The 25,203-nt window shown below is 46.0% G+C and overlaps 1 protein-coding gene and 1 non-coding gene across 3 annotated transcripts in view; one reads left to right on the top strand and one right to left on the bottom strand.

Moving 5' to 3' along the window:
- Sema5a (semaphorin 5A) overlaps positions 1-21,487 on the bottom strand; it is a 480,974-nt gene extending 459,487 nt beyond the window's left edge. Inside the window, exon 1 of one of the 2 annotated variants that reach the window (XM_051151031.1) lies at positions 20,990-21,487. The gene's annotated coding sequence lies outside the window, so the exon portion shown is untranslated. Of the gene's footprint in view, positions 1-20,658; positions 20,968-20,989 lie in introns of those variants that run through there. The other variant, XM_051151032.1, reaches the window with a different exon arrangement.
- A 3,147-nt stretch (positions 21,488-24,634) lies between these two features.
- On the top strand, positions 24,635-24,704 carry LOC127194061 (small nucleolar RNA SNORD123). Its single transcript, XR_007831200.1, has one exon. It is a non-coding gene; the product is annotated as a small nucleolar RNA SNORD123 (small nucleolar RNA).
- Positions 24,705-25,203: the final 499 nt, after the last annotated feature.

Genomic DNA, 25,203 nt, shown 5'->3' with positions numbered 1-25,203 from the left:
TAAAGCAATATCTCAGTCGATATTTGCATGTTTAGATAAAGGAGACCAGATGCACCATGGATTGCACTCATGAGGCCTGTCCTCAGGTAATAATATAGTTTACTGATTTTATCAAAATTAATTCACCAGTCCCTTCAATTATGTAAATAGCTGTCCACTGTCTGATAAAGATGTCAGCTTGGAAGGAAGGATTATCTGGCTCAGAGAGACTAACCAACAGCATGGATGCGCCCTAACTTCTCATTAAATTACCTTGGCCTCTGCTGCCTCATGCTGATTCTCTCCTGTGGTCTCTCCAGCAATTGTCTTCAGAGCTCCAACAGCCTGGAGGCACCAAGGACTGCGGGGGCAGCACAACTTCAGAATGCGGGCTCTGGTCCCAGCTTCCCTATTCACTAATGGACAGGGAGCAGTTGGAGGCCAGGATCAGATTCTGCTCAAACCATGGAACAGTCTGGATCCTATTCAAAACATGGGGCGGCTACTTATTATAACAGGTTAATGGTGGCTGAATGATAAACACCTGCCTACCTCCTCACACACATGACTGAAGAGAAGAATCCTTAACTTCTACCCCTCCGACCATTTGCTTGCAGGACAGGCTACCTACCACCCAATCAATGGACTACAAATGTTGACATTGGTCACCCTACAGGGACAGATGGCACACCACACTTCACTTGAGCATTGTAAGATAATGTAACCTGCTGAGCACAGGAGACAACTCAGTGTTGCCTGAGTGGCAGAGGGCTTGGTGGCCACTCAGAGGCCAAATGCAGCAGGAAGAGAACTGGCCCAGACCTGAAATGTGCTGAAGCTTCAGGTAGAAAGTTCCAGCTACCGTACCATGCCATCAAGCCGTGACCCCTCTTCCTCCCCTTCTCTGTAGAGCGTCCAGGGGAGAAGGTCAATCAGAAGCAAAACTTTGATGTGCTCCAGAGCCTACGATCTGCGGAGGACCGGGTAGGACAGCAGGCAGGAAACCAGCAGACTGCCCTTTTCCTAACATTGAGCTGTCTGTTCTTATGCAAAGTAGAGCAGCAGCTCCCAGCCCTGGTTGTATTTTTAGAGAATATTGTTGCTTTCCTCCCACCCCCTTTGCTTTCTCTGTGAAGGTGCTCCCGTGTGCAGCGGACCTAGCCGGGGAGGCAACCTGGCAGCCCAGTGAATTTGTTTCTAAAGCAGAGAAAGACATCAAACCACAGTGCGCCTTTAACGGTGTCAGCGCACCAGCTCACGCCAAGAGTCAGACCCGCTGGCAGTACGCACTGCTTACCATGGAGTGTGCTAACATGCTAACATACATGAACAGTTTCAAGTGTTCACAGAGCTAGCACAAGCCGTTATGCAAAGTTCTCCTCAGGATGCATATGCCTCAGATCCAATCTACACCCCAAGTCCTCTCTCACTCACAACCACTACAATTACCTCCATCTGTCACTATACTGAAAATGCCTAGAAGACAGTGACATTGTCGGGAACCGTGCAACTGCTATTCATGAAACAAAAGCCACCAGGGTAAAAATGATCTTCCATTCCAAAATATGCAAGTTTGGCAGTCGTGTGTTGTGTTCACTTCAGTTAGCCTATGTTAGCTCCCAAGCCCTGTATTCACAGACATGAAGGCAAGCATGACTGACTTAAACACGGGATTGCACATGATTGGCTCGTTCGGTTCCTAGACACTGCACACGAGGAATGAAGCAGCAGATGGCCTTTCCCACAGATGGCCTACACACAGTCTGCACTCCCACACGCTCCTCCGCAGTGTGCTTCACCCCTCACCCAGCAGGGCACACTTACTTTCTCCATCCTTGCACATCTGGAAAGCCCTGAAACTGTGCAACCAAAAGCATTTAAAGAAAATAGGCCTGTGTGTGCAAGTTTCTGGTCACAGCCTGGAGACTTCCCATTTCTGTCTCTTGAAGCCACATTTTTGCACAGAGGAGAGAGGCCATAGGCTGGAGCCGGTCAGCGTCAGATATGTAAATGAGGCCACTTCTTACACCCAGCCATGAAAGGCCAGCTGTTTAGACACCTGGGGCCAGCCAATGTGTGACTGACGCTGGATGAGACCCAGGGAACCATCCAGTAGAGCGGAGGCCCCTGATGAGGACTGCACATCACAGTAATAAATGATGGCAGCAAGAACTACGTAACTATGCTTACGAGCTATTATTGATTTGATCTCTTTTCTTTCAAAATGAGTGAAAAAATAAGAAGGCCCTGCCAAAGAAAAGAAGCGCCTTAACCTAAGCTGTAGAAGTCAACACAGGGTTTCAGTATAGTGAAGATGCGGAGCAAGATGCTAAGCCTAGGCAGGGTTGAGATGTGATGTTTCTATTTGCAGGACTTGGGACTTAGGGAAAAGCCATCAAGTGTTGAGCCTGTTGTGGCACTACCTAGAGAGTCCTGGCTATTATCATCATCATTCTTCCAATGCTGAAAGCACAACCAGCTGTCAGCTATACCACAGCCCCCAGAACCACTGACTCCAGTGACTCCAGCCAGCTCTTGGCCTTCCCAGCTGAGCCCGACATCTCTGCTTCACACCATTTCCTCTTTGCATTACTGAAGCCAACGTCCACAGCCTCTTTCCTAGCTACCAGACATGTCAGCACCGTCCTGAGAGGTCAGAAGTCTACTTGACCACTCTGGTGAGCAGTCTGCCCTCCTGGAGAGTTGGTGCATGATCTGCTCCTGGCCTATAGCCCACTGGGAGTTACAGTTTCTCCCAAACCAAACCAAACCAAATCACTTGATAAATATCAATTTAAAAATTAAGTATACACATATACACACGCATGCGTGTGCATGCGCGCTCACATGCACACTTTTAGCCAGGCATAATTGTGCACACCTTTAATCCCAGCACTCAGGAGGCTGAGATAGGAGGATCTCTGTGAGTTTGACGCTACCCTGGTCTACAAAGTGAGTCCAGGACAACCAGGGCTATGTCTCCAAAAACCAAAAAAAAAAAAAAAAAAAAAAAAAAAGATTAAAAATATTAAACACATAGAATTCTGACACCAGGAATATTCCAGACACTGACTCATAGGCCTCTGCCAGTGGTATCAAGATATGGACTGAACTGGGCCCAACTTTAAATTAATCACGTGTTTTCAATACTGCCCCTCTAAGTATTCAAATCCTTGTAAAATCCCGAGTACATTTGAAAGAGACCATGAGCATATGCTAGTACTACTCATGTATTCTGTTTAAAGTTTTTCAGGAAGAAGCTTGCCGGAGCAGAATGGATTGTGGAAGAGAAGTCTGTCCTCTGCCTTAAAATGCTCAGACACTCTTTTTATACTTGCTGGTGTCATTGGAACTTCAAGATAGCATCTGGCTTGGCTGTGCTGTGTTCCCATCGCAATGCAGGCTGAGGGTCAACTGTCAGTGTGATGGTACCGAGAGGGGATGGTGCGTGTAGGAAGTGGTCAGGCTATTTTTAAGAAAGACTTATGTCACTCTCCCATAGAAAAGGCTGACCCAAAGAGTCTTCTGCACTGTGGTCCCTTCACTCCTTCTTCAGCACTCTTTAACCTCACAGTGGGGAAACCTCAGTACATACACAGGAGAGGCATCTACTATAGGGTGCCATACACACGGCCTTTCAGAAGCATTAAACACAGTAAACCGCTTTCCTCTGTGAACGGCCCAGCTGCAACAGACAATCTGGACTACAACAGCCTTCTGAATGGATGCCTGAAACCCAAGTACCATTAAATCCAGAGGGCGTCACACTCCGGTACTCAGTAGCTATTATCTTAGATGGCTCACTAGCCAGGACCTCTTCTAGAGAGAGGGCAAATGCCAGGAAAGCACTGGGAAGCCACGGTGGGAGGCATCACATCAGGGGACGTTTGCCAGTTCAAGGTGCGCATGCCTAATTCCCTTCCTTGCTCTGGAGCTCTGCCCTAGTAGCTTTCTTACAGTTGAATGTGCCCAGTGGTGTGCATCACACGCAAAGTCTCTGAGCCTCAGCTCCACTTGGCTCATGCCATGAAGAACAGAACAAAACAAAACAAGGCCAGTGTGTCCCTCAGAAATAAGGGAAAATGAAGTGCACAGAGCTGGCGCTAATAGGAGAATTGAAACACTCCCATTTAAATAACCATGCATCATTTAATAGGTCATACAAATATTTGCACGTAGCCTTTCTAGGGTGTATGCTATGTGATGGATAATTGGAACAAGAGTACATATGTAACAGTTAAATGTGCAACACTAAAACCACGTACATAATTGGGGTTGGAGAGATGGCTCAGAGGTTAAGAGCACTGGCTGGTCTTCCAAAGGTCCTGAGTTCGATTCCCGGCAACTACATGGTGGCTCACAACCATCTATAATGAGATCTGGTGTCCTCTTCTGGCCTGCATGTGTGCATCTAGTACAGACCACTGTATACACAATAAGTATATTAAAAAAGAAAAGAAAAGCCAAGAAAAAAAAAGACTTATTAAAAAAAAAGCACATACGTATTTGACACACTCGTCTTAATAACAACACCTTTACATAAAGAGGAACTAAGGGCTCTTTACAATGTTCTGTAGCTTTTTTTAAAAGTACTGGCCAAAATCTACACCAAAATAAATGGCTCTTCTATGGGTTTCCATAAAAAGACAAAAGGAGGAGAAGGACAGATATTAGCTGCCTTGCCACTTCTGCTGTAAACCCCTGTGTACTGAGCCCACAACTTGGAAAGCAAGTGCTGTGTGGCTCTCCCATGTTGCATGACACTCTGAACACTAGATTCAGTCCAGCATTGCCCTTGGGATATACACACTCGGAGAACTTGGGGAACACAGAAATGTTTCCTCTGTGGAGCCTGGAGACTGCTTAGGGATCTGGACCAACACACGGGACTGACTTTGAACAGGAGCATTTTAGTTTACCCAAACAGCTGCAGTGAAGGTGTGTGTGTGTGGCCAGGGTGTGGGGGTAGGGTGGGGGCTGTGACAAGAGTGTGCGGCACTCAGCATCCTGAAGCTATTACCATCTTCTCTTTCCTTATCCTGGCCGCTGACCTTCTTCACACAGGGAAGAACATCCTGCCATTAGTCCATTGAGAGGTTCTAAGAAACCCATTCCACTTTGGAGGACCCTGTGAGGCACACAGAACAATGCCTCAGAGAGATAAGCCCCAAACTTCTTTGTGATGCCCCCAAACAAGACTGCAAACAGTTCAAGATCAACTTAGTAACCCGGAAGCCATTTTTTTTATGTAAGGATGCAACTGCATGCAGAAAACCGTGCTCTCTGACTGACAACAGAATGCTGGAGACTCAAAGCTTTGAAAACACACACACACACAAAGAGATGCAGGCAAAGCCATTAACCCTTTATTATGTTGGCTTCTACTGTGAAGGACAGAGCATATGTTAAAAGGAGAAAGTAGGACTCAGGGTGTATCTCAGGAGTAGAGCCCTTGACTAATACATACAAGGTCCTCAGCTCAAGCTCCAACATACACACAGGTGGGTGAACACTTCAGGAATGCTACTTCAGTCTCTGACACTGTCCCCAAATCCCCGCAAGTCCCTTTACCCCAGTCAGGAAGTCCCACCAAGGCAAGGGGACACGAAAGACCTCTTCTGTGCTCCACTAATTCCCCCACTTAACTCTTCCTCTCTCCTCTTGCCATCGTCTTAGACTCCTGGCAACTCTACAGTGCTGAACAGAGCCTGGAACATCGGTTTGTGTTCTCTAGGAACACTGCAGGGGGGAAAAAATGGCATCTGTTCCAGGTCAAGGAATATCTCTGCTGGAAAGCAGGTATGGAGAGAACAAAACTATGCCTGCCCCTGCACACTGTTTCCATAGGGTTCTGTGCCAGTCTAGAGCAATAATCAGGACATACTTTCTGGTAGGCAAAATGATCCCCTAAATCCCAGTGTTGTGAGTGGGGCTAGGCCACAGTAAAAGTGAATCACTGGTCCAGTTAGTAATAAGACACCAATGTGAGCTCCTATTTAAAAACATAAGAGAACATCATCTCTCTGTCAAAGTTTAGAAAAGTCTGCCTGGCTATGGGCAGAACTGGAAAGCCTTAAGAGTGCACCCCCACCCCAAATTCAGGGGCTCTGTGAAATGTTAGCATCAACTAGGAGGCAGATGAAAGTGCCCTTTGGATGTGCCACTTCACAGTCAGGCAACAGAAACTGCCAGAATAAAGCTATTAAAGCTAGACCGTGTTTGTTTGTTTGTTTTAACTGTGGGTTATTTTACAAACAAACAAACAGAAAACCTCTAGAGGACAATAGAATCAATGGATAGGGCAGAAGAGGCTGTTCCATGTATGATGGTGGTGCCTGTTCCTAGACATGGGAAATAGACACATGATGCTTTTGAGAAGATCATGCATGTCAGGGATGCCTGTGAGCCACACATGAGGCACAGATGTTTTCACAAGGGTAACAGTATACTGCCTTCTTCTCCTACAGATGAAAGGTTGCTATGACGACCAGGTTCTTACTGTCTTGGGGAGGCCCACCACCCTCCTCCCTTTGACCTCTCTTTCATGTACATGGAGTAGAAGAAAGCAGATTTCTGCTGTTCTGCATGCTCCCTCCCTCACAGTGTCACAGAGCGTCCCTGCTGTGCACCCTACAGTCTTCCGGCAGCTGGTTCAGGCTCCAGTCTTGCACAGCACACTTTCTGCCCAGCCCCTGATTTCAAAACTTCAGTTTTCCTTGTCCACAACTGCAAACCAACTTTTTGGTTTTCTCCAGAGAGTCATGTATTAGTTTGAACAAAGCCACCCATGCCTGCGTTGGATTTCAATTGATGATACAAAGACACTGAATGGGCCGAACTCAGTGTTTCCCACTGCAGTGTCTAGGGTGACATTACCAATTTTGGATCATTGGAAATTATCCAGCACTGAACACATTTGAACCCGATAAAAATAGCCCAGCTATCCTCCAACACTTCAACTTACTGTGAGATCAACCGATGAGCTTCTAGCCACAAACTGGGTGACACATCCAGAAGGTAGAAAAGAATTGCTTGAGTTTTGGGGGATCTTCCATAGGCTATTTCTTAATAGGTGTCTCCTTTAGGAGTCATGATATTAACAGAGGATTTAATGTCTGTAATTCTAAGGAAAGGACTTTATACAGCTTAGGTACAAAATACTAACTCAAATATTCACTGTAAAAAAATACAACTTCCCATGTTCCTTGAGCCTCTTGAAATGTGGTGCCTTTGGTTAAATAAATACAATTGATTTAATTAAATTTAGTTAATGTGGAGAAGCAGGTAACAAATTCTCAATTGCTCAGAAGGGCAACACTTTTCAAACATGTATTTCAAACATTGGCCTTCTGCTGTTTCCCTGTTCCTAACTGTACTCCAATCTCTTTTATATAAAATGCATCTATGTTTTTAATTTGGTATGCACCTGCAAACATGCAAAAGATGGGTTTATCTGACCCACTGATGCTCCTTTTACCCCAGGATTTTAAAATATTTAACATCAACTTCAGTGTGTTTAGATCACGCCACAATTCTAAGGCCAAACGGACAGCTGACAGAAGTGACAGGTGAACACTTCAGGAATGCTACTTCAGTCTCTGACACTGTCCCCAAATCCCCGCAAGTCCCTTTACCCCAGTCAGGAAGCCCCACCAAGGTAAGGGGACACGAAAGACCTCTTCTGTGCTCCACTAATTCCCCCACTTAACTCTTCCTCTCTCCTCTTGCCATCGTCTTAGACTCCTGGCAACTCTACAGTGCTGAACAGAGCCTGGAATATCGGCTTGTGTTCTCTAGGAACACTGCAGGGGAAAAAAACCAGTGGCTGGTTTAAGAAGAGAGCCAGGGGAGAGGAGAATAGGGGTGGGGCATGAGAGTGAAACTGGGAGAAGAGGAGAGAGAGAAAGGGCGTCAATCAGGCTGTAAAGTGATTAAATAAATAAATTAATGGAAAAAATAAAAATAAATAAAAAGTCTAACAACAGTAGTAATATTCTGGAAAAAAAGAAGAGGAACAGAGATAAAAAGGATGTAATCTACAGACTCTGGAAAAAGTATCATTTCCTAATGTTCACTGGACTTGCTTTCATAAGGCTAGGCCCTCAGGCTTAATTAAACCCAGTAGCCAACTCTGTGCTCATTCAGAAGTGCAATTAAGAGAGAAACCAAGAAGGATACTTGGCCCAGAGGGCCTCCCAGAAGTCCCTACCATGAACAATGTGCTAATTACACCTCTGTCCCAGTCTCGTAATGACAATCTGCCATGCCTCCAATCCCAACCCTAATTCTCCCACTTCAGGCCGGCGATCTCTTGCAACCTCAAGGCATGAAGATCGGCCCCAAAGGCTAACTCTTCTGAGAATATATACTTTTAATTAAAACACAAAATGCCAAAAGATCATTGAAAGATACATAATAGCAAAGCTTAAAACTGTTAAAAGTGTGTGTATTGCCACAACTAATTAATTAAAGGCACCCTTGATTATAGATTGGGGGTAAACTTTCAACTTTATTTTATGGGACACAATGGAGGCTGCCAATATTCCAGAACTAGTGCCCAACTGGGTAGTGATGTTTCCTGCCTCTTCTGCGGGTAACAGGAACACAAGTGGCTAGAAACACCCAAGTTGCAATCATTTTTTTTTTTAAATAAACCAAACATCTGCTTGAGAAGCAGAGAACAGAAAAGTCCGTATATTCAGAGCTTTATTTAACTTTACAGGAAGTGAGGTGAGATGAGGCTAAACGGAGCTCCCACTGTCTGCATGGGAGAGCTCCCTAATTTGGGAGGGTCTTTGCCTCTCAAGGCCTTCTCACACTGACCCCTAACCATCCTGCCAAGCAAGCTCAACGAAGGTGGGGAAGGAATGGAAGTCAACTGGGTAACATGAGGAAGAGTTATGACATAAGAGCCACACCTCACTAAATTTCTCTATAATATGACCACTAGGAGATCAAGATTCTTTTCCTAGTAGAAAAACGGAACAAAGTATTTAGATACTGTGAGGAAGAAAAAAAAAAACCTATAGGTTTCTAGAAGATCTCAAGGCACTCATTCGCACAGATCAAATGAAGGATACCTGCCAGGTATTCTGTGTTGCAGTCTCTCTTGCTCCTCTCCACCAACCAGTACATGCCAATCAAGTGACCCCACTGTGTGGACCTGAAGTACATGTTTTTTTTTTATTATAATCTACATAAGAACATCTTCCCTTTTTCCATATGATACCAACACTGGGAGATGCCTCCTACCATCAAAAATTCAAGACACATTCTCCACAGACCAACCAAGTCAATTTCCTCTCCACCCTTGGTCCAAATTCAAAGCATTAATCTCCTTCAGTATACATAAAGAAACAATGAAAAATAAGTACATAGTCCTTTAAGAAATGTCTCCCAGCTGTTTTTATTGTTGGGGCACAGCATCATGATGTTTTAACTTGTCCTGTTTATAGACACAGGACCCAAAATCGAAGCACTTACTCATTTCTATGATGGGATGAAATAACCACTCAAGGGATCCTGTTATAAGCCTGGTCCCTCAGAGTGGTAGTGTAAAGACAGTGGGATCTTTAAAGAGCTGGAGTGTAGTGGGAGGCTAACATTGGCTCCTCTTATGGCTGTGACTTCCTGTCTAATTTACTGTCACCATTCTGATGCCACCCATCATGAGGTCCTCATCAGCGCCAAGCCATCCTGGTGCCACATCCTTATGCCTCTAGAACTGCAACCTTTTCTCTTTATTAAAGTTACCCAGTCTTGGGTATTACATTACAGCAATGGAAAAAGGACTAGTACCCTCTGACGTTTCAGTGAGCATGGAAACCTGAAAGCACATTCTGCTATCCTTGCCTCTCAGATGTGTCCTGCAAGTTCTGCACTGTGGATCTGTCACTGGCTTTCCTTTCCCATGTACCAAAATAAACCTCCTCCGGGAGCTGGAGACTCAGCAGGTGGGCCTGGAGAAATTGCTCAAGTTAAATAACATTTGCAGGCAGGCGTAAGCTTTCAAGTGAATGAATCTCTGCCACTCTTCCTTGCCAGCTTGCACTTTCCTCAATGATTTCTTTTCGCAAGCTGGTGATGGGACCAAGGAAATTCCATCACTGCTGGCAGACAGAAAGTAAATTTGGCTCCAGGCCTGAGCAGACTTGGAAACTGCCACAACTAAAATACACTGTCTGGACTTGCACAACTCTGTTCAGATTCTTCTCCCCCTCCACCTCCCCCACCCCTGCCCAGACCTCGGAACTCTGCTCCCTACCCCCTACCCCTACCCCCACCCCCATCCTCCAGGACCACTACATAGCTTGCATTCACAGGGACAGTCTCAGGTATGAAAAGTATTATGGAGACATTGGTTTTAGCTGTGTACAGGACAAAGTCTGAGGTGGGTAGGTAGAGCAGAAACTACTTTCATGTCAACACCAGTCCAGCACCACCTGGTATGACCAGAAGCCAAGAAAGGACGGACGACTGACTGGAGGTCGGGAAGCAGCGAGCGCAGAGGTGTGCACAGCCCTCCTACACAGAACTCTTTCATGAGGAAACAAGGCTGAAGAGAGGGGTTTCCATCACTTTGCCCCATGAACAGATACATCCTACTTAGCTAAGCAGCACAGCATGTGGTACATGGAAGCAGGCCACTGCATCTGTGTCATGCCTGTAATGGACTCAGGATGTGCTGACACACACACACACACACACACACACACACACACACACACACACAAAAGCCCAGAAGAAAGACTGAGGGGAAGGCAGAGGCCTTGCTTGCCGTCACATCAGTTGCAACAACTCCCAGATCCCTGGATTCTGACAAACACAGCTCAGGTAACGCAGCAGATCCCTTCCGCATAAGGGAAGAGAGGTGAGACTGATGTTTTCTGGTGACGATGGAGCATAATGATTAAAAGACTGACTGAGGGCTGAGGAGATGGCTCAGTCAGTCAGGTGCTGCCTTCAAAAGCCTGCAGACCTGAATCCGATGCCCAGAGTTCACAACAAACAAACAAACAACAAAGCTGGAGATAGTGGTTTGTGATTTGAACTTGTAATGCCAGCACTGCAAAGATAGAGATGGGTCTCTAATAACAAGTTCTGAGGCTGACCTCTGACCTCCACATACAAACATATGCACCGGCACCTGTTAACACAAAACAACCACCACATATACACAAAGACGTATACATAGGAAGCACACAGACACTCCAAGTGCCCACATAAACACAAAAGACCAAAGGATAGACGGAGAGTCACCTTATACTGATAAGGAAGGGCTGTGTGGTTAAAGAATATAAAGATTAGCTTCTGAAACCTAAGCTCGTTCCCTGGAAAAACATCATTTTTATATTCTGGTTAGGGCAGTGTTTCTCAATCTGTGGGCCGTGACCCCCATGGGGGTCACATATCAGATATCCCGCATATCAGATATTTATATTATGATTCATAAACAGAAGCAATAATTACAGTTATGAAGTAGCAACAAAATAATTATATAGTTGGGAGTCACCATGACGTAAGGAACTGTATTAAAGGTTGCAAGCCACTGACGCAGGGCTGGGAAGCATTCAACTGAAATGAATAAACGTCTGCCTTTAGCTCTTAGCTCAGAGTTCACATTTTGCCTTTGCTGACACACAAAGAGGATCTCATGTGACAGGGTCTCATGGGCCAGGATCTCATGGCATGATGTCATGTAGCTCAGGCTAGCCTCCACCTTGCTGTCCAGCCAGGACACTTCTGATCCTTCTGCTTCATCGTGGTGGCAGATGCTGGGATCACTGGCGTGCTCCACCCTCCGTTTACGCAGTGACCCTACCAGCTATGGGACCCTGGCGCAGGACACTTGTTAGAAAAACTGTCTACCAACTGCGCACCATCCCCACCTCAATATTATCCAACTACAAATTTCAGGGAAAGGTGGGAGGAAGGTATCAACTGATATAAGGGAATGAACTCCTGCTACCCTGGGTCCTTTCTGACGCTTCAGCCTGCAATAGTAAATTTAGGATCCTACACACTGGCTAGTATCCCAAAATACAAGATTTGATCAGAGATCTTAGATGCTTTCCAAACAAGCAAATGACTAGAAAAAGTAAGAACTTTCAAAGGTAAGAGTGAGAGCCCTACTGTGTGTCCCCAGTGTGCTGCACATGATACATAATTGTAATCAACTCAAGCCAATGACTCCTTGAGAGATTGTGGAACAAGAAAAAACCCTTGTATGCTTACTCTGTACCTAAGAATCTGACTTGACGACACAGAAAGATCTCCATGCCATTGTTAGTCAACCCACTTTACAATGTCTAACCAGTTCCCTTGAATATCTAGAGAACAGTAGTTCATCACCAAAAAGAGAAAGAAAACAAAGCCACACAAGAAAGATAGCAGCTACATACACAGCATTCTACTGATTGCTTGGAACCATCAAAAGGAACATAAAGAGAGTATTAATTCCATCTCACACTTAACTCCTTACCACCTGCCAAGGCCAAGAACTCAGGACTGGCAGTAGAAAGCATGGTCGTTTTGTAAATGTTACTTTTAATTTGCCTGAGGTTGATGATACTTATTCGGGAAGAGACCGATTCAGAATAAGCCAGTGAGAAGTAAAACTCCAAGGGGTCAATAAAAATGTTGCAACAGGATTTCAGATTGGCCATCTCAACTTGGCTACAGCTGCAATGACTCAAGAAATGAGGTGTTGAAGAGATTCAGTGCTGTTCCCCCGCACCATCACACGGTTGACTAAAAAGGCTCCCTTACTAGTGGAGAGATGTCTCTGAGCTAGAGGGCCAGCCAGCCATGGCCAGACCTTGAAAGCCATGCAGGGTATTCTTGGCACAGCCCGCCTTTGCCAATGTAAACACTTTCACGGAAAGTCACCATGTGGAAGCCAACTGGTGTGGGCAAAGCAAAGTGCCCACAAGAGAGCTGAGTGAGCCTCTACAGGAGACAGGAGACAGATGGAAGTCTCAGTAAGCAAGAGGAGAGGGCTAAGCTCACCTACTTTCTCTGAGAGTCAGAAATTGAACAGGAAGGAAATTACAGGCAGCTCACATGTATTTCTACCCATATCCTATTTTCAGCATTGCACTTTAACCAAAAAAATAAAATAAAATAAAGTGCCAAAAGGAAAGCAGAATAGAGAGAGCTAGAAATGGCTCTAGGACCAAGGTTTGGAGCATTTTAAAACTTGCCTTGTAGACAGGCATGAGGCCCTTCACCTGAGGACATTGAAGTGGGAAGCCTGCTTGAGCTTGGGTGTTTGAAACGACCTGAGCAACGCAACAAGGAGCCTATGACAAGAACAGAGAATGGGTGGAGAAAAGGAAAATGCAAAGCAACATAAAATCTTGCACTCAGTCTTTAAATATGGCTGTTGGAAGACACCTGCTACTGTGCCACATAACGAGGCCCAGTCACCAGGAGGGAAAAAGTTGCCTACGTCACACATCACTTGAAGTAGATGCCAACAAGTGATGGAGAGCGCAGAGGCAGGCATGGTGACCTTGATCCACCAGAGGAGAGCAACCTCACTTAGCAAAGAAGTTTTACCGTATTAGCTTCAGACCTCAATTGAAGGAAGCTCCAGCAGGGCATGTGACTCTTGTGTTGTCCACTGCATTACCCTAAGCCACATCCCCAAAACAACTGGACCAGCAGGGAGTCCCAAAGTCTCCCAAAGTAGCTAGGCTGGCTGATTAGTTGAGCTGATTGATTGATATGGGTATAGGGCCCCATGCGCTTAACTGTATTCCTGAGTTTACCTATGTCCCTAACAGAGACCACAATGCTACAGACCACCCGCCCCCCACAGAAGGAAGTTCTTTGAATAAAAGAAACTTGGTCCACCTTGGAGCCCAGTAGCCCTAACACTAACTCTATTAAAAAAAAAGTTATGAGAACATAGAAAAAAAAAAAAAAAAAAACAGTAAATGCAGCAGGAGCTATGTTTAGGCTGCCGGCAGTTTAATTCACTCTAACTTTGGAGATCATGTCCCAGATTTCCATTTATAACTGTATTGCCAAGGTACGTAACATTCTGTGAAACTGGCTCACTGTAAGTGCATAAGTCAGTGAATTTGATTAATGCTCGCGTGGGTGACCACCTCCACAACCTAACTTTAGACAATGCCGTTCTCCAGGAAAGATCCTGCCTGCCCATTTGTCTCACTTCCAGTTCTCCCCGCTAGCCCTAGGCAACCACTTATCCACTTTCCATCTTCATAGTTTTGCCTCTTCGAGAGGTTTCCATAAATGGACTCAAAACAATGTGTGGTCTTCTGCAGCTGGCTTCTTTCATGGAGCTCCATGTTCTGAGGCTCACGCCTACTACCGCACACATCAGTAGCTCACTTGGGTCGTTGCTGAGCACTAGCCCACTGCACAAGACCTAGAACATTTTGTTTAGCCAGTTATCTGCTTCAGCATACTAACTATACATCCAACTAAGTGGCAAGGTCTGGCCTGATCTCAGGATCGAAATGAGGAAGCCTGGCATATTTCTAAAATATTCTGAAGCCATAATGTGTGCAAATAATGTAATGAGGATACAATTTGTTCCCTGGAACTTTGTGTGGGTGGGAAGTGGTTTTAAATAAGCAAATAACATCCTGGAGTTTCACGTTTTTGTGTTTTAATACACATAGAGTATTTTTATGCTAATTCCAAGCCATGCAAGGTCATCGATTCATTTACCAAGTACCTACTTAATGTACAATTAGCATATTTTAGAATACATGCAATGCACAGTCCCTCTGGATCCTGGCTTCCAAACACAGCTGTACTCCAAGCCTGATCATGAATCAAATTGAGCATACAGGAATATTCTTTCTTCCTATGAAGAATATAAACAGTGCTTGCCATCCATGTTACCGATTTAAAAACAACAACAACAACATCCGAGTAAGCCAAGGTCACATGGGCTGGTGCTCTACAGCAGTCAATTGTGTGTTTAGTACACAAATGAATTTATCCATCCATTCATCAATCCACTGTAGCCAGGCACCACTCTAGGACCTGTGCAGGACACGTATATAAATAAGGAAGGCTCATCTGTCTCTCAGGGTTACACTCTGCATTGGTGTAATATATAAAGAAATATATATAGAATGGTGCAGTGCAAAATACAATAAAGGGGGTCCGGAGACTCCTTCTGAAGAGGGGACATATGGGGAAGGACTTCGAGGCAGCCAGGCCCAAAGGCAGAAAGCCTCTCAAGAAAATACACCAAAAGCATTCCAAGCAGGAGTGCCAAGACCAGGCAGCTGGAAGCAGGCAGCGGGACTGGAGGCCAGAGGAGCAGTGGTGACAGTGACCAGGTTGTAGAGCCATGCAGTCTGAGCCAGTTTCGCCTTCCCTAGTCTTTCTGTGGGTCCCAGCCCTATGAGCCAGTCTGAGTGCAAAGGACAGAGTGTGACAACTGGTGGACTTGAAGTGGGCAAACAGCCAGGCACGATGATAGGACTCTATGGATTCCTCCACATTCTGGGCTGCTCTCTGTGCCCTCACGCAGCTCTACAGAACATGACCTCAGCCTAGCACTGTGTTCCACACTGTCCTTTCTGAGGTCCCACTTGGTAACCCACCACCACCAGGCGACTCCTTCCGGGGAGCCTTTTCCGGCTTCCCATCTCCTTCTTGCCCCATCTCCATCTTCTTGGGGAATGAGCTCTCCAAATGGGCTGTACACAGCCACTGAGGATGTGGGGTTGTCATCCAGCATGGCTCTTGAACAATCTCCAAGTCTGCCTGAATGGTTCAACCACTCTGCTGACCCCTCATCAAGCTGCTACCTGTTCCCACACGTGACACTCATTGCTAGCTGTCAGACTCTCTAACCAGGCGTTTCCTCACCACCGCTCTCCAGCAAAGTAGGTGAGCAGCCATTCTTTCAGAAGCACAAAAGTACCAGTGAACCTCCAAATTAAAGGGAAAAAAACATCTCCTACTCCATTTCTCAGTCAGGCAAGTTGTTTCTCTAAACCATGGCTTCTGGGAATTCCCCTAAACTTAAGCATGTGGCTAGAACACATAAGGATTTGAGGCACAAGACTGCTTAAAAGCAAATCCTGGTTGGCTGACATGTTTCAGCCAACCAGAATCAATGATGGCTGAATTGTAGTCTTGGCTAGACCATAGAAGTTTAATATCTGTGGCAATTTTATTTCTTTTTTCTTAATTTACTTATTTGCTTTTGCTATGTGCCACTGGGTACAACTTCCTTAGGATTAAAGCCTGTACAGAAAAATTTAAATTTTAGCTGTCTGAAATAAAAACAGAAATCAGTTCTGCTTCTAAAACCCATTTGGATCCAGGTTGCTACATTGCAAATCACATCCTTTCTGGTGCAAACAGGTTTGGGGACCTTCTCACTGATACAGAGCAGCTCTGGGGTTGTGTCTGTCTGCTGCTTTTACAGAAAGGGATCTTCCAGGTGTAGAACAGTGTCTGGATAGCGCTAACCATTTTGGTGGATGCAGACAAAGCAGAAGAAATGGCACTGTAGAATTATTCTCAGTGTCTTTGACGGGTTTTCCTTCCATGGCTGTATTACACATCATTGTCAGACACTGAGTGAGTGTGAGCCAGATGAAAGGGACTCTTCTGCACATGAGCAAGTTGTCCTTGTACAACTCTGGTTGTCACCTGCCTACAGGTTTTTTTTTTCTTTTTTATCTTGCATCTCAGAAAATACAGTATTATTTCTATAATAGTGCTGCCTGCTGATAGTATCATTTGGCTGGTTATTTATCATATATATCTATAATTGAGTTACCCACTACAGTAATGGGATTTACTCTCAAATGTACATAAAAATGCAACACAAAGTAAAACTGTTCCGCTATATGCTTTCTCGTCACTTGGCTGGAACTCCAAGTCAGCCAATTCCACAGTAACACTGAAACAAAAAAAATGGAAGGAATAAAAGACTGGGAGATTAAAAACAAAAACAGGTGAGTTTGTGACTAAATTCATCCTTTAACAAAGGTATCTTTTGAACTAGCTTCTTATTTTTTTCTGCTGTTGATCAGAAAGTCAATCCTAAACCACAAAGAAAAAGTAGCAATTGATTGACTTATTTTTGCACATGTGATAGTGAGCATGTGCGGGACATTTGAGAACTCAGGAAGCGAAATAACGTGTGGTCATCTTTGCTCTTAAACAACCACATATTTGAGAGAAAGAGAGAGAGAGAGAGAGAGAGAGAGAGAGAGAGAGAGAGAGAGAGAGAGAGAGAGAGAGAGAAAAGAAGAAGGAGAAGAAGAAGAAGCAGAAGAGGAAGAAAGAAAGAAAAAAAGAAAGAAAGAAAGAAAGAAAGAAAGAAAGAAAGAAAGAAAGAAAGAAAAGGATGAAAGTGACAGCCATTCTTTGGGCAAAGTGATCTGACTGAGTCCACTGCTGCATGGATCTTGTTTTCAATGGCATGCCCCAGGTAAAATACAACTTCACCTTTGAAGCTGTCTGGCTTCAAACCACCTTGTGAGACGGAGGCCAGATTTCCTAGTTCTAGAATCTTCCACAAGGCACTAAGGCACAGAATAACAGTGCCATTATCAGAGAGCTAAAATAAATTACTTAGGGTTCCATAGCTTCTCTCAGGTCAGGCTTTTTGTTTGTTATACTCTGTCTTGCTTAAACTCTGAACCAAAGAGCGTTTTGGGCAGACATACTGATGATTGTGCCTAAGATTGTGTACCTGGACAACCAGTGCCTGAGAACAAGATGGTACAATTGGTAAAGCACTTGCTACCAAACCTAATAACCCAAATTTCAACCTCAGATACATATGAAAAGATAGAGCCAAGTACCAGAAGCTGCAATGTGACCTTCATACATACACTGTGCCATGTGTGCAACATACACACACATGTAATTAAAATGTAACTACCCAAAAAATAAGTGTGTTTACAAGCATCCAGCTATTTCTTCAAAATTCAGCCCAAAGAGCTCGCGTCACACAATATGCCCGTCCGGGTTGCTCTTACTTTACAGGAATTACAAACAGCAGAGTGAGAAATCCATGTCAGGCCATGTCTATAGGGTTAGAAGAGTTTTTTAAAACTTGTAATTTTTCAACTAGTCTTTTTCATCTTAATTTAGATAGGATGCGGGGAACATCTGTGAAAATCTCTATGTTGCCAACAGCAGCACCACAGACACTGTAAACTGTTTATGAGAATGACATACGCTCATCTGGGGATTCCAGAAAAGTTAACTTTGCAGAATATAAATATAAATTTGCAAGCGGGTGCAGGTGGGCAGAAATGTAGAAGCTTCCCTTTAGATTCTTTGTTGTAATTCAATTTGTTAGACACTGTAATTTATGTTTTCAACATTATTGAGCATTAAACACAAAAACTTGTCACCTTGGTATTATAATTATATCCAAAGCAATTTGTCTGGGTAACTATAGCAACAATTTCAGATACATTTTATAATACTAATTTGGTATAATTTTAGAATCAAGAATTATAGTGGATTTATTATAGAAACGGAAATGCTTTTCTAGAATGGTTGTACATGTTCTACATAAAAAAAATGGATCACTTGACAGGATTTAATGTTCGTGAATGGGATTGTTCAGTGTTGCACACGACCACAAGCCCCATCTGTAGGGTCAGGGTCTGATCTGAGAACTCTAGAGTCTCACTCATTTATCCAAAAGAATGTCCCATGTCCCTGGCTACACTCTTAGCCATGACCAACCCTCCTCCACCTTCCTGTACCATGTCAGTGGAAAGCCTCTGCTCCAGGGACTTCATGATAAAAAGGACACTACGAGCCCCTAAACACCGTTATCCAGTTACCTGAAACTAAGCAATGGTTCAGCCAGTAAGCCCTCTCTAGCATAGTCCATGAAACTCAGGCTTATGCAAAACTTGTAAGAATGTACTTATATCCATCCTAGTATGGTTGCCAACTTGCTTTACTCTGTGCTCTCCATTTCTCCCTTTCATTCTCTGCAGACATGACTAAGAAGTCAAACACACACACACACACACACACACACACACACACACACACACACCTCAAACACTTCCTCTGGCCCAAGATAGGCTTTCCCACCCAGAAGACCAAAGTCTTTGATCGCAGCAGGGATCCAGCAGCTGTTCGCCATTAAGACAAGCAAATGAGGTAGCAGCATCCTTAAAGGCTAAAGTGATGAGCACCATCCACCCTCCCGCTGTGAGGAAAAGTGTCTGTTAACTGAAGACATATGAAAGGGGACTCCTTGGCTATATGGGCACACACTGTGACTACAGGCAGCGTCTTGGGTTGGCAATAAACAAACTCAGGGCAAAGGAAATCTATGCTTCAAACAACTACACTTAGAACTGCTTTTCATGTAAATCATGCATGCATAAGAAATGTCAGTGGGCAGAAAGAAATGCTCACTTCTTATGGAGTAAACATGGGAAAGAAAAGTTGCTTCAGCGATCTAGAGCAGAAGGTGTCTGCTTAAGACTTAAGCCTTAAGTGGAACTGTGAACTGCCCACTCCAAGGGATGAGCTTCACTCTCAAAACACCGATAGTGGCATTAATCAGCAATTAATTCAACGACCCAAACTGGATATTAAAAAACATTTCCTATTAAGGTCGAATTTTGTCTTTCTGTGTCTCCTTGTAAAAGACCAATTCTGTAATTAATAACACAACTGTGCTTCAAAAACAGGGCTCTTCTAGATAAGCCTGGACACACAGCTATTTTTAAAAATATAAATAAATAAGCTGCAACAATTTTAACACTCGGCGCATTAATCAATGTGCTCCTCGGGAGCAGAACTTCCTCTCTTTATTACACATAACGCTAAAACCTTCACGTAGTTTCAACTGCCTTCTTGTTAAATTCAGTTGTCAAAGGAGAAAGATGAGTAAACAGAGGAGTTTGTAGGAATTTGTCTTAGGAAGAAGCCTTTCTAGTTAGAGGGCTTCCGTCCAACTTTTCTGTCGTTTAACTAGGCTGAAAGCTCTCTATGGTAAACAGAACACCTCCCTCAACCCTTCGCCTTCTTAGGTGAGATGACCAAAAAAACTGTGCTTTACCGCTGCCTAGGTAGGACCCCTTAGCCACTAGCCCAGAGCAGAAACCCCAAACAGGCTCCGTGGCATCCCCCTCGCCCTCTCGGAAAGTTCGCTCTTGGCGCCCCCTGCCGGGAGTCTCCGGAACGCCGCCGACGCAGGAAAGTTAAAGCCCAACTCCAAGCAACCGCATCCAGGTACAAACAACAAAAAGATGAGGTGAAAGCGTTTCCCGCCAAACCCAGGGCGGAGGGAGGAGGGCGACCGGGACCTAAGCGTGCTAGACCCAGTACAAGAGGCGACTGTGGGGGATCACCCCCCACCAACATTTCCTCTGTCCCGAGACCCTGAGCCAGGGTACGAAACGCACGCAGCAAAGCTGCCAGAGGACAGGGGTTACGCCAGTGGAGCCCACCCGGCTGACGAGTCCCCAGGCCTCACCACCCCTGCCTTAGTCTTCCTCAGCAAAACACCCTGGCGAACGTGAGTTCTAGTCCCGAGATTCTTAGGAACACCGCAAAGGCCCTGTACAGAGAGCAGGAAAATGTCCCCGAGACCACCCGGCGGGGAGGTAGACGATTCCGACCACCAGATCCGGTTCGAGCGATGCCGGCCTCGCGCGGAGTACCCGCCCAGATCTCCACGCGTACCTGAGAGGTGCTGGCCGAGGTGCAGGATTGCCCACTGGCCAGTCGCACACCCGGACACTCCAATTCCTCTCCAGTGCACGCTCCAATCTGGGCAAAAGCTAGGACACAAACTTCCAGCCAGTGCACTATCCCCACTGCGACCGCCCCCGCATTGGCGGTGGTCCTATTCCTGCACGCGCCTCTGCCAGGTTGTCCCCCACCCAGATGTCTGCAGAGCAACCCTACCTGAGACCTACACCACCCACAGATGGACCATTGCTGCCCCGGGTCCAGTTCACACGTGCATGGTCTCAGCTATGACACCTAGGAACTCAGAGGGGAGCGAGCTCACCAGATGCAGGGCGCGTTCCTCCTGCTAATCATCCAGCGCCCCGGGGCCCGGAGCGACTCCAAGGGTCCTCTCCAGCGCACTGTGAAGGAAGTCGAGGTAGCAGGCACCAATGAACCCCTTCACTTCTCCAGAGCTATCCTCCTCTCGCAGCGCGCAAGGCTGGGTACCAGCTCTGGCTGCAAGGCGCACGGAGTCTCCAGTTGTGCAGCTGAGCGGGCAGGCTCGCACCAAGCGAGGGTGACCTGCAAGGTGGCAAAGTTGGGTGTCCTCTGCTTGTTAGCTGTGCCTGAGAATGGAGAACACCCCCCAAAGAAGGATCGCACGTGCCGGTGTGCCCGGCAGTGTTAAGGTGGGATGCAGAGGCCGCCGCGCGTCAAGGACCACGGCCAGCCAGGGGCTGAGGAGCCAACCCGCGGCGGGAGCGCAGCGCGCGGGAGTGGGCTCAGGGTGAGCAGACGCCGCCGGCGCCGCCTTCCCGGCGTGTAGACCAGCGCTGGGTGCGCGGGCTAGGAGCTCGGGGCGGAGAGCTCAGGGCCGCCTCGCCCCGCCCCCGCCCCGCCCCCGTCGCACCTCCCCTTCTCCGCCCCTCCCCTGTGCAAACTGAGAGTCCCACCCGCCCCAGGGGAGGCCCCTCCTCTGGCCCCGCCTCATCCCGAGATGGGACCCCTACATACTCACCAGGGGGGCTCTCACCGCACCCCAGTAGTCCGATTTGTGCCTCCCGAGTGCAAGTTCATCCAAATAGTGACTTTTTAGAGACTTCCTTCCTCGCCTCGCAGAGACCTTCTTTGGCTGCCCGCCCCCTGTCCAGCGGCTCCGACGTTGCTGCTTTGCGGGATGGACTGTATAAAGGGCTGGAGGCAGTTCAACCCAAACCAGAGACGTGGCGCGTCTTCTAGGCCGGCCTAGGCTCCAGGTATGTGAGCTCCCCTCGGCGGATCTCGGGTGGGAAGAAGGTGGGAGTTTAAGATTCAGTTTTTCTATGACATCCTGAGAAGACTGGAGGTGGGGGCTGGGGGTCGAGGGGGTCGCTTCGGATTCTTGCAGGCAAGTTGGGCCCAGGAGGCTCTCAGCTAGATCAGCACAACTTGAAAGGGCTAGATCGAATAAATGAACAAATCTACCATCCAGGGAAACAGAGCAAGAGGTTGCCTGATGCTCTTTAGGAAAGGGTCTCTTCCTTGACAGAGACAGCTGGGCTAATTGCACTTCAGCAAGGACCCTGGGGTTTTACTGAGTGAGCATTCGGGCAAAAAGTGTACATTGGAATACAAAGTAAATGCCTTGGAAGGGCAGTTTTATTGACAAGTTGTTCCGTTCACCTTCTAATGACGTGATCAACATACCAGGTGCTAAAGATCATACAGGGTTGTTGAGTGGGAACGTTACAGGACAAAGTCAGAAAACTTGGGATCCTACCCCTATAGCCACATGTAATGCCCTTCCCTTAGGATAGAGTTGGGGAACAGGGTCTTCCGAGATGTTTTTCCCCCTATCTTGGGCCTTGTTGGTGGCTTGAGGATGCTTTTGTAATAGGAAATTCATCAGGGACCCTCCCTCTCAGCTGCAGGACCTAAGGATGCCCAGGTGGACCACATTCATACCCTGAGATTGGCAGGTTGTAAATGTGCTGTGGGGGAGGGGGGCGCCGGTGACAGTTCAGGGAGTCTATAAGGGCTTTATAGCACTTAACAGAGGCCTGGTAATACCTGGAATGTGTCACAGCCCCTCCAGGACCACAGAGATTCAACAGGAGGCCCGTGGAAGCACAAACTGCCACCAATCTGTTGTTTCTGTTACCTTTCAAATGAAAGAATTAAGTCAAAGTATTTTGAAAGTGTCCACGGGAGCTTATGTGAACCCCAGAGTATGCTGTGTCTGGAAGGGGGTGTGGAGGATGGGTACCAGAGGCCGAAACTATGGTGTCTTGACAGTTGTTTGGCTGGCTTCTAGCCCTCAGGTGGCAGCTCCTGGCTTCTAGGTCTTGAAGGGAAAAGTTAATAGGCTTCCTGTGCCTCTCCCTGCCGCTTCAGAAGTGGGTGGGAACTGGCACCGTTCCAAACATTCCCCTTCTCTTGCCTACGTGGCACTCCACAGCCTGAGAGGCTCTTGGGAGGAGGAGGCCTGGCACCAGGGAAGGCCTGGCAGGGGAAGACCTCAGCCTTGCACTTGACCACTGTCGCCTTCAGTTAGGCAGGTGGAACCTTACAGGGTTAAGAAAGACAAACTAAGACTCAAATGTGTTTAGCTATTTCTTGTTCTTGGTCCTCAGTGTCAATTGTTAAAAAAATAATTAACTCTTCTTTAAAAAAAAAAAAAACAAAAACAATTTAAGAAAGACAAGAGTGAAGTGCACGATACCATGTTTGTGTACCCAGCACTCTGTTGGCTGAGGCAGGATTGTGAGTTCAAGGACAGGCTTGGGCCACCTAGGGATACCTTATCTCATATAAACTCAAAAGCCAGAAAGGAAACTCACTCTTAGCTTGGCAGCCTGTGCACCATGAGGTTATCATATAGGGATTTCACCCTTCAAATGAAGTGGCTTTCTGTCACTGGGGCAGGAAGCAGATTCAATGTTGCCATTTACAGACTGCACTGTATGACTGTTAATATTCATGTACTAGTGTTAGCGAATTACAGCTCTCTAATAAACAAGGGCAAAAATCAAATTCTCGTTTAGAGTGCCTTCTTGGTCTAAGGCCACGGTTCTCAAACTGGGTGACCCTCTCACAGGGGTCCCATGTCGGATCTCCTGCATATCAGATATTTACATTATGAGTCATAGAAAAATTACAGTCATGAGGTAGCAGGGAAATGATTTTATGGTTGGGGCTCAGCGCATCCTGAATCAAAGCACTGGGCTGAGAAGCACCAGAAGTGAAATGCTTCTAAACCGAAAATGATTTTGCTACCGGCTTGCAGAAAGATTGTGAACTTTCCTGAATTAATGCCTTCTTGTGCAGCTTGACCCAACTCATCAGGAATGTCAGTCATCAGCATCAAAGGAGAAAGAAGCTGTTAAACACGGCATATCTGAGGCTTAGCACCAAGTAGGCACTCTGAAATGAAATTACTTCAAAGTACATATAAAGATTTCCTTTTCTTTTTTTTTCTTTTTCTTTTTTTTTCCTTGTTTGTTTGTTTGGTTTTGGTTTTTCTTTTTCTTTTCTTTTTTTTTTTTTTTTTATTAATTTATTCTTGTTACATCTCAATGGTTATCCCATCCCTTGTATCGGTTTTGGTTTTTCAAGACAGGGTTTCTCTGTGTAGCCTTGACTGTCCTGGACTCGCTTTGTAGACCAGGCTGGCCTCGAACTCACAATGATCCATCTGCCTCTGCCTCTGTCTCTGCCTCTGCCTCTGCCTCTGCCTCTGCCTCTGCCTCTGCCTCCCGAATGCTGGGATTAAAGGCGTGTACCACCATGCTCCTTTTCCTAATAAAATTTGCTCTCCTCTTTTCAAAAGCCTTCCCTGTTAAAGGTACCTGAATCATCCATCAGAATGTAAAACTAACGTGATTGTTACTTTACCAAGAATGTTTTGTTGTCATCACAGTGAAAATTCTTTCTATCCTCCTGGCTCCCTTCCCCTCCCCAAGCTGCTCCGGGTGAGCCTGTGTGGCCCAAACTGGGAAAAGCTGTTGGTGAAAATGATGAATTCTGGGGCGCTGATTCATGTGACTTGAAAAACGCCATCCATTTCCTGACTCACCTCAGATGCCGTTCAGAAATGTGAAGCAGCACATGACTACGTGACTTTGAACTAATGCAACAGTCTTCTCTTATCTTTCTATTCCCTCCCAGTGCCTGATTAAAGCCCAGAGGATGGAGCAGGGAGGCAATGAAGAGAGAGCATTGTCTGGCGGACAGAAACACACAGCCGTGGACCACAGTTGGCCTTCCCAGAAGGATCCATAACTGTGGGCTTCCGATGTAACAAGACTATTAAATTATTTAAATAATTTTAAAAACACAGTCTTGGAGAGTGACCTCTTTACGTTAGAGGTATGTCTTCCTATAGATGAGCCAGCCATGTGTTACAGTTTCTTTTCGTACTGGTTTCCAAGGTTGTCTGAGCCTGTCCGTTTTAACACCCTAAACACTGGTACGAAGAAGTGAGGCTTGATGCCACTGTAATGCTGCACAGAGCTGCTTTAGGTTTATGTATTCTGAAGGAGCCAAAACATCCACTGCTGGGGTTACAGACGCCAC

Source organism: Acomys russatus, chromosome 9 (genome assembly GCF_903995435.1).
Source record: "Acomys russatus chromosome 9, mAcoRus1.1, whole genome shotgun sequence".
Classification (NCBI taxonomy): domain Eukaryota; kingdom Metazoa; phylum Chordata; class Mammalia; order Rodentia; family Muridae; genus Acomys; species Acomys russatus.
The sequence above is the reverse complement of the archived record's forward strand: the minus strand, read 5'-3'. Positions and strand labels throughout refer to the sequence as shown.